We start from the raw sequence: 10145 nt of genomic DNA on the forward strand, positions 1-10145 counted from the left end.
AAGGGTTGGCTGTGGAGCAGTTGGTCTCTTCTGAAACGTGGAGAGGGTGCCCCAGTCCTTTCTGTCTTTGGCCACTTTTCATTCACATAGGCAACCAGGGTGGACACTGTAGCCTCTACTGGACACCAGCGAGCTAACGGCCAGGCGAGGCGCAGCAGCAGGCATTTGAGGCCTGGCTCCAAGGGACGCAGGTGGAAGCAGAGACCACCAGAGACACTTGGAGAATGACAAACCTGGAGAAGAAGCCAGGAGGGAGGAGCACGGGGGAGGAGCATCAGCAGGCGCTGGCACGCCCCTCTGGTCTCCTGGCCACCCTGCCTGTGTCCCTGCTGCAGCCTGGGCACAGCCTGGGAGATAACGAGCTTGTCACCCACGCCAGTCCGCTGCCGCCTCTGCTTCAGGAAGTGCCAGATGCTCGATGATATCACAAGTAGGAGATTTAAAAAAATCTAGAACCACAGGCGAGGAGATGCTCTGGGGTTTAACTTGAGGGCGTGGAGGGCTGGCTGCTTCCGCTGCCTCCTCGTGGCTCCTCACACGGCAGGCTCACAACTCCATGTGAAACGTGAGGGTCTTGAAATGCCCTCCTGCCGAGGGTTTGGGTTCGGCACCTTCACTGTTGTTTCCAAACTGCATTAAGGAATCTAGAGTGCAGGGAACATCAGCAGGTCAATGGTATTGCTGCAGGTCATTGGTGTCACACAGATGAGCTTGGTCTTCGGGTACAGCGCGGCACTACCTGGGTCGGCCTCCAGGTGCTCCTGGCTCTTGGGCTGGCAGTACTTCCCGAAGGCCTCCTGCTTGGGGATGTAAGGGTACAAGTGGGCCAGCGGAGACACCAGGGTGTTGGTGGCGTCCATGATCTTATAGCCCATGATGATCCCCGCAAATGACATGCTGTTCCGCTGCTGCTCAGTGTAGGGCTCCACCAACCGGATCTGAGTTTTGTATTGATGTCCTTCTCCACCCAGGTGAAGGTGGCACCGCCCTCCTTGCTGCTCTCGCTAAAGCACAGCAGGAAGGTGCCAGGCGGCTTGGTACTCAGGGTGGCGCACTCCCGCTCCTTGCTGATGAAGCCCATAGTGTACCCCTCATTCCACAGCACCAGGATGTATTTCTTCACCAGGTCGATGATGTCATCAAGCCACACCCAGAAGGAGAAGCCCTTCCCTGCCAGGTCCTCCTTGCGGAACTTAGCCCGTGTGATCTGACGTCCTAAGTAGTTCACGCGTGGTCTTAGGAGCTTCTTGGCCAGCGTGGTGAGTTGCTCGATGCTCAGGCCACACTTGGTGGTGGAGAACTGCCAGCTCAGCACCTCGGCCACCTGGTCCCAGGTCCCAACAGGGTGCTTGGTGAAGAAGTTCACGTTCTTGGGGTTGGTGGTCAGCATGTTGTACCACGGGATGGATGCCCAGGTGTTGGGCATCTGGCAGATGCTGGAGATCACCACGACTGGCAGGGAGTGAGTCTCCAGGTCAGTCTTGAGGCCCTGGTGGTAGACCTCGGTCTCAAAGGTGATCAGGTGCAGCTCCTCGGTCATGATCAGGGAGGCATCACAGTTGGCGCATCCCCCATTCCCACAGCCCTGCTCCCTGAGTGTTAGGTGTTTGAACTCGGCCGAGAGGCTGCTGTTGTTGGACTCCTCCATGTTCATCACCTTCATGTTGGTGCCCAAGATGTTGAACTTGTGGGATCTGCACAGAACCACCACGTCCCCTGAGTCTTTGTTGATGTACATTTTAATTTTCAGCTGATAATTCAACTCTGGGAACTTGACTAGCAGCCTGACTTTGGTGGTGAACTGGATGCTGGTCTTGATGACCAGGGGCCAGTCGGGGTGCATGGGCATACAAGACTGCTGTTCCACCACGAAGGCACTCTTCATTAAGTTTCTAAACAGCTCCATGATTCTTTCCTCCAGCACGGGCCTGTGCTGCATGATGGGGTCACCCTTGTAAGATACCTTCAGCTGCAACTCCTCTAGCTTCTTGATCTGCTGCTGGATTTGCAGCTGCAACTCCGCCAGTGAGGTTATCCAGTTTTCCAGGTGGTCCACAAAGATGTTGGAGGCCCCCCCAGTGCACGTGATCTGCCGCTGCTGCTTCCAGTCAGCTAGTTCCTTGTCCCTGAGCATCTTCTGCACATACTCCATGGTCGACAGCAGCCCCGCCAGCTCATTCACGACACTCCTGAGCATCTAGCCCGGTGCCGTCAGCATCTGCTCCAGCTGCTGCATCTTCTGCCACATGGCGGCCTGTCTATTCCCGTTCAGGTACTGCATATCTATCTCCCTGGCTCTTGAGTGTTTTGTAGTTGAAGTTGGAGTCATCCTGCAGATTCTCTACCACTTTCATGTTCTGCTCCAGGTCCTGCACCTGCTTGTGCATGTCCTATAGATGCTGCTCCAACATCTGCTGCTTCTCTGTCACCATGGTCAGCGTGGGGTGGGTGGCTTGGCCCCCTTGCTAGGCAGCAGTGGCTGCTGTCTGCAGGAGGAGGGACTCTTCCCATTGGCACTGGGCTACAGTGCATGCAATCTCCATGGGCTTCTCCAGGTACCTGCTCTGCAGGAGCTGCTTGATGAGGCGTGGGTTGTGCTGGTAAAGATGTTGGATGCCTGCAGGAAGCAGCTGTACTGCTGGTCAATCTCGTCTAGCAGGCTGTGGAACACTGGTGTGGCGTGTGACTCCTTGCTGGCTGCGTATGTCCAGTCCTGGGTCTCAATCCAGGGTGCCAGGAACTGGCACAGCTCCATGGGGAAGCTGTCACTGTAGAGCTGGTGCAGCTGCTCCAGGTACCACATGTCCAGCTGTTGTAGCTGTTCCACTGTGCCATGCTGCCAGCTCAGTCCTGCCTGTCGTGAAAGCAACTGTCACCACAACCCCATGGGGCACGGCCTGGAAATAGCACATGTCCTTGACAGAAGTGGGGGGCTGGGCCCATGGGTGGTGAGAGCACGGATGCTTTACAGCAGAGAGTGAGTGAGCACCAGGCCAGGGTCCAGATCCAGGGTTGCTTTTGTTGTGTTTTCTTTTGCTACCATGTCTCACTATGTAGCTCCATTTGGCCTTGAACTCTGGGCAATCCTCTCACCTCAGCCTCCAAAGAGCAGGGATCACTGGTGTGCACCACCATGCCTGATTAGAATCCAGTATGTACCTAAAGTGTGTGAGGTGACCGGGGTGTGGCATCACATACCACCATCCCAGCACTCTGGAGGCTGAGGCAGGAAGATTGCTACAAGTCTGAGGCCAGCCTGAACTATAGTGAGACTCTGTCCACCTTTTTATTTCAATTTCACCAATTACATTTTTAGGCATGGTTTTTGAATATAAAGTTGATAATGTTTTCTTATAAGCCATAAATATTTCCTTCATTGGTCTTCTGTACCTTATGATAAATATTGCAAGACTAGAGGAAGATATGTTCTGCATATAACTATCATGTGGTAATATATCACATAATGTGATATCAGAAATTAACTATATAAGACACCCAATGTGGATAGTAATTGGGGGAAAAGATAATGAACAACAAAAAGGAGGTGAGAAAAATATTTTAATGAATAAAATATAAAGAACAATTATATATGTAAAATTTAGAGATTGAAGTGAGTGATAAGCTAACACTACATAGAATATTGCAAGGAGCATGGTTGTGAAACTAGACAGAACAATAGTGCAGTGTCGGGAACGAATGTTCGGTGCAGACTGAGCCTGACCCTCTTGGAAGTCAGTGCTCCCTTGCTTCCCCACCTCCACAAAAATGTCAAGTCACAACATCATCTTACATCTTGAGATGGAAAAGAAAGATGAAAATTTTAAGCTTTATATCTGTTAGCATTTGCAAAATCACATAGCTTTCTGAAAACTTCAAGATTGAACTTTTATGAAACCTACTACTTAAGCTTTCTACCACTTAATAAGTGATGGTTACTGTTTATCAAAACCAAAACACAGGTGAGGGAGGAGGATCACTGTGAGGCTGAGGCCAGCTCAGCTGTGTAGTGAGTTTGAGGCCAGCCTGAATGGCACAGCAAGACTCTCAATTACGTACGTTTGGAAATATTCTGCATGGTATGGAAATAGAAATACTAAGTAACTGATTTAGGGGACAAGGACTTAGTAAAATATATAAAGACACAGATGAGACATAGCAGTTACCAAGTTGTTGCCTCTCAACAACTCTGAATCAAATCTGCCTGTCTCATACCTACTTTGGCATATAGGAGCAGGACCATGTAAACATTTAAACATTTCTCTCTGCCTGCTATCTTTCTTAACAGAGGACACTGGAGAGAACATCAGATAACAAGGCTTTTCTTCTTAGTCTGAGTAGTTTATTTTCCTCCTAGAGTATAGCGTGCAGTGACATGAGGGAGATCTAACGAAATTCAATCTTTAATGATTTTTTGTAGCACCCCAGTAACTAGTTTCTTGAGGAAAAACTGTAGTTCACCAAGCCGCAGAATACTTCCTGTCATCTGACAGGCTGGCCACTCTCCAACAAGATCCAATTCTCACTGTTGTGTGACAGGAACCCACTTCCTAATTCTTAGCATCCTCCTTGGGTATTTTCTTCTTTATTCCTAGAGGTGGTAGTTGTTTCCTGAATGTGCCCTTTCTGTATTCAATAGCATCTTCTTTTATTCCCTGTAACCACATATGGTATTTAATAATTAATTATATTAAATTTTATCAGCTCTAATTAGTACTGTAGCTTTTGACATCTAGCTAAATCTTCACTAATGCACAAGAAAGGAGGGAAATGTTAAGGGGCCATTGAATCAGACTTTTTTCATCTCCTTACTCTGAAGAAGCCAGAGATAAATTCAGATCTCAAGGAAACCCTGTATAAAGTGCAGAATCTATGACTTATATTATCAGTAAGTTATAGATAATAATCAACAGTGCTCTGTTAAGTAAAGAATGATATTTTTATATAGGTCTACTTTCTTTAGCTGACTTGCTAGTGTGTTTTTTCTATGGTCCTTTCTACCAAGGATAATTCTCATGTAAATTGCTAGGGTAGAGAGAGAAAACTATTTTAGTTTTTCCTCTGTTTAAGTGTCCTTCATATTGAAATCTTATTCAAAAAGTCTAAAGGTCTTTAATAAACTGTAAGATTCTAAGGACATACATACATACATACTCCATAGGCAAAAGTAGCTTTTCCTTATATGGAAAACTAAAAATTACAACATACTCAAGCTTAGTTACATTCTTAAGGTTAAGTTCTCTCTTTTCTTAAGTTCTCTTTTCATAAATTTAGAAAATGTGTAAGACAGACTACAATTCCTGTTTTTTTAGAGATAGACTTGGTTGATTTAATTAAAGACTACACATTCACAGCATGACATTTTAGGATTTAAAATTTTAATATGTATTGAGTTGTAAAGCTATGAGGACCATTAAAAAGCAATATAAATACAAACCTAGCTTAAGATTTTATAAATTATATGTGTTTATTTCTACTTTTATAAAATTATTTTTCCTTCATATTCTGTAAGGACTTAAAGTTCAACATATCAATATTTGATGGAAAATACCTGTTCCATGATATGCCAAAATGTTTGATATTTAGACAGATAGAGCAAACTGAACTGCATATATTGCAGGTTAATAATTAGCTTCTCTTCTGGAGGGTTAACAACCTAAGTTAGCAGTTCAAAATTGGAGAAAAGGAAGGGCTGCAAGGTCAGCCAACATTTTGGCCCTAGTCTTTCAAGGTCAGTGAAGACTTGGGACATAGGAGAACCTGTACTGTAACAACATGTAACTCAGTTGTGCCCCAAACTTTCTGATCAAGAAGGTTATGGAGCCACAGAGGAATGTGTTCGATGATGTATAGTATGCCTGGGGAGAGTCACATGGAGAGAAAAAACATTTTCTCAGGCTTTCACAGAGAGCAAATTGGTCAAGCAGTGGCCGTGACTCATTCTCATGTCTGACACTGACAAAAGGATGTACAAAGGGCAGTACAGGGCTTCAGGATAAATCCTGAGAGTACTTGGCTGACCTTATCAGATACAAAAGTTACATTTCTTCTTATATAGGTCTTGCTATATCTTGGCCTTAACCATCCAGCAGAAAAGTATAAAAATGAGGTATATAAAGTAAAGCCATATTAATATGTTGAGCTGTAAAAGGCTCAAGACAATAACTTCTGAGGATAACCTGCTAATATTATAGACTGCTAGACAGTGTTAGATTGTTTAGTTCAATTCAGACACCTATAGTATTTAGATGCCAATAGAATATTCACCTCTGATAGACAATAAAAAAAGGATACAAAGGAAAGATAATTTTATATTTATATATACAAAATAGGATAAATTTACAGCTACTTTTGCTTAAATCAGTGAGAAGAGATGTACTAACAGTATTTGGACAGAATATCCTGTCTGCTTCTTGTACTATGGATAACCACTAAGAAGATAACAATGTACAATGTATTGATTATCAAAACTGTCCTATTAATCAGCTGGGAAACTGTCTCATTCATATGTATTTCTCAATAGAAAAAAAAGATTTTATAGATTGTATGCAATGCTAAGGATTTTCCTACTAAGTGATGTGACTAGGATCAAACACAAGCATAACAGCTAGAAGATTATCATATACATAAATTGATTTCCTGCATAAAATGTTATTTTCAAAACTAAAATTAAATAAAGTTCTTTTATTGTGAAACCTATTTGCCTATTACAGCAAAATAATTAATTGGGTTGAGCTTACACATGCACATATTCATTTGCAAATGAAATAGGACAACTTTTTTCATTACTCTTGTTTACTATACATGAAAATCACTCTCACAGGATGAGTTGTTGAATGCTACAACAAAATGTTTGTATTTTTCTAAGAAGGGCACTAGCCTCTCAATTTACCTCTAGAACTTGTCGAAGGGCAAATAATAAATCAAGACATATTTTTTTTAACCAGTGTCTGTATTTGTAAATTTTGTCCTGATTAAAAAGCCCTTCATAGAAAACACTTTTTTTTTTTTTTAAATGTATTTAAAAGTACAGGGTCTACAGGTTCTCACTATGTAGATTGAACTCGTAGTGATTCTCCTGTTTTCAGCCTCCCAAGCTCTAGGATTACAGGCACAGCACCACCACACCCAGTCTCAATCACCGCTCAGCGCCAGGGGGCGGGACCAGCGCAGCACACGGCGGATGGAACACCAGGCCCTACACTCTGCCTAAACAGGCGCTTTAGTCCACTGAGCTATTTGGCCAGCAGGACTCTGTTTTGAAGACTGTGTGATAGCCATCTCCTCCGAAGTGACACGCACGCTAAAGAAAGCAATGCACACTAGCAGGAAAACAACAGTGACACCGATTTAATAGGATCCCCTTTGTACCAAGTACTCTCTGAATGGTGTTTCCTTTAACCCTTCCTTCTTCACAAGTATGAAGTATTATTCCTGTTACTTCTCCTGTCAGACAGGAGAAACTGGCTAAGAGTAATTCATAAATATGCCCAAAGTCATGATACGCCACTGATGAGTGCCCTGATCTTATACTCTTTATCCCAAATGTACCAGACCATGTCTCTGTTGACAAGTTGGACAGCAAAACCTCTTCTGGCACATGACAACAGCAGTTGCTCACCATAGCACTAGAGACAATAATAGCTCAAGGAGGATAAGCAACAGGTTTTTCTTAATAAAAGAAATGAGGACACCTAGTGCCGTAGGATATTAGAGATGCATTCCTATCTTGATGTGTGTGATCAGTTGAAACCCATTAGTGTAGAAAAATAATTAAGATACCTTATTTTAAGTAGCATGCAAACAGTTAAAACATCAAGCTAAGAGAACTAGTGAAACGCAAATTAAATTTAACAGAATTAAAGAATGTCAAACTAAACACGTTTAGGACCCGATTTTAAAAATCAGACTTTACTTTTCTTCTAGACTATGTGGAACCAATCAAAGTGTGATATTGAGAATTCTTTCTTTGTTTCAAGCCCTCTTACTACTGAGGAAATGATCCCTATTAGTTTCACATGCCCCTGTCATTTCCCCGAGTTTGCCTTTATCCCTTTTATCAGACATTGCTTAATCCACTGAGTTATGCCTCTTCTACTTTCACTTCCTCCCCCCTCCCGCCCTCCACACCCCAGTGACTCACCTCCACCCAATGCTTACATCTGAGTTTTGGTATCATTAGCCCTCCCACTTAGCTTCAAATAGTGTTATTAAACTAAAGAGAACCACAGAAACTTTTAATCCAACCCCCTCATTTGCAGATGAGGAAAAGAAGTACAAGAGCAGCCCAGTTAGAGGAAGAACCAAGACCACAAATCACTTCTGTCCCATCCCCCATGGCTCTCTCTACCCACCAATTCTGAATTTGTCATTTTCCCATTGCTGGGACAAGATAGCTTACAGACATAATTTTAGAATAAGACATGATTTTGACTCACATTTCAGAGAAGTCTGTCTGTAGTTTGTTGGCTCCCAGGAAGAAATAGCATGACAAAGAGGTACAGAGAAAGGAGGCTATTCAACCCAGGAAGGGAGGTGGGTGGGGGAGAAGGAGACAGAGACAGAGAGACACAGAGAGGCACAAAGAGAAACAGAAACAGGGAGGCGGGAGAGAGAGAGAGACAGAGACAGAGAGAGAGACAGAGGGAGACAGAGAGAGAGACAGAGGGAGAAAGACAGACAGACACAGAGAGACAAAGACAGAGAGAGAGAGAGAGAGAGAGAGAGAGAGAGAGAGAGACCGAGAGAGAGACAGAGAGACAGACAGAGAGACAGAGAAGAGACACGGAGAGACGGAGAGACGGAGAGAGACAGAGAGATCGAGTTCCAGGGAAAAATACAGCCTCATGGCCACACCTCAGTGACCTGCCTCCACTGGCCATGCCCCACCTCAGACACACAGGACCTTGGGAGTACATTTTAGATCTAAAAGATGTCTTTTCATTGCAGCAAGAAACAAAATAGTAAACTAAACGTGGTCGTCTCTCAGTACCTGTAGGGAATATATCCCAAGTACAACAAAATCCATAGAAGTTCTAGTCTCTTAGATAAAATGGCAAAATTTTTGCCTATGATCTATCCACGTCCTTCCATATACTTTATGCTACCACTAGATTACGCATAACAGCTAACACAATGTAAATGTCATGCAAATTGCTGTTATATAATGCCAAGAAAAACTGTACAGAGTCAAAATGCTTCGAAGCAATTTGCCTTTAAATCCTTTTCTTGGATGGTGGTTTGGGTTCTTGGACACAAAACCTAGGATATGGAGGGGCTAACAGTCATTAATTTGTGTATTAGATGATCAGTAAGTAATCCAGAAAAAAGCAGGCCAATCATTAGAACTGATTAAAATTGAGCCTTTACAAATAAATATATGAGAAAATGTTCAAAATCATTGATCATTCAATAGATGAAGTTAAAACAGTGAAGTTCCGTCTCACTCCAGAAAGAATGCCTGCCATCTGATGCATGCTGCAATAGCTCCACCCCCTCTACTCCCCTCCACTCCCAGGTGCACTGAGCCCAGTGAGTCTTGGTGCAGTGGTGCACACCTGTAATCATGCCACTGGGGAGACTGACAACAGGAGGAATCCTACAAGTCTGAGCTGTGTAGTGAGACCCTATACCAAACATATTAAAAAAAAATGCCTACCATCAAGAAATCAACCAATAACAAATGCTGGTAGGGTTTTGGGGAAAAATGAACCCTTCTCCAATGTTGGTAGGAGTGTACACTGATGCAATGACTGTGGAGATCAGTATGGATGTTCCTCAAAAAAAATAGGATTAGAGGTCCTATTTGACCCAGCTATTCCCCTTCTGGTGTCTTCCTAGAAGAATTAAAAAGATCAACCCACAGTGATATATGTGCACTGAGGTTTATAGCAACATAATTTGTAATGCCAAATCTTGGAAACAACCCAAATGCTCATCAATCAAGGAATGGACTAAAAACTGTGGTCTGTTTATACAATGAAGCACTACTCAGCCATACAGAAGAATAAACTTGAGACATTCATAGGGAAGTGGATGCAACTTGAGATTATACTCTTTTTTTTTTTTTTTAATTTTATTTATTCATTTTGTGTGTGGCCAGCTCAGCCCACCAGGGGGCAGGGCTGGCTGGCATGTGGTGCTGGGGG

The 10145-nt window shown here is 43.6% G+C and overlaps 1 pseudogene; it reads right to left on the reverse strand.

The window, feature by feature from the left end:
- Positions 1–546: 546 nt before the first annotated feature.
- LOC101581073 overlaps positions 547–10145 on the reverse strand; it is a 10404-nt pseudogene continuing 805 nt past the window's right edge.

This window comes from Octodon degus, unplaced genomic scaffold (genome assembly GCF_000260255.1).
Source record: "Octodon degus isolate 3935 unplaced genomic scaffold, OctDeg1.0 scaffold00116, whole genome shotgun sequence".
Classification (NCBI taxonomy): domain Eukaryota; kingdom Metazoa; phylum Chordata; class Mammalia; order Rodentia; family Octodontidae; genus Octodon; species Octodon degus.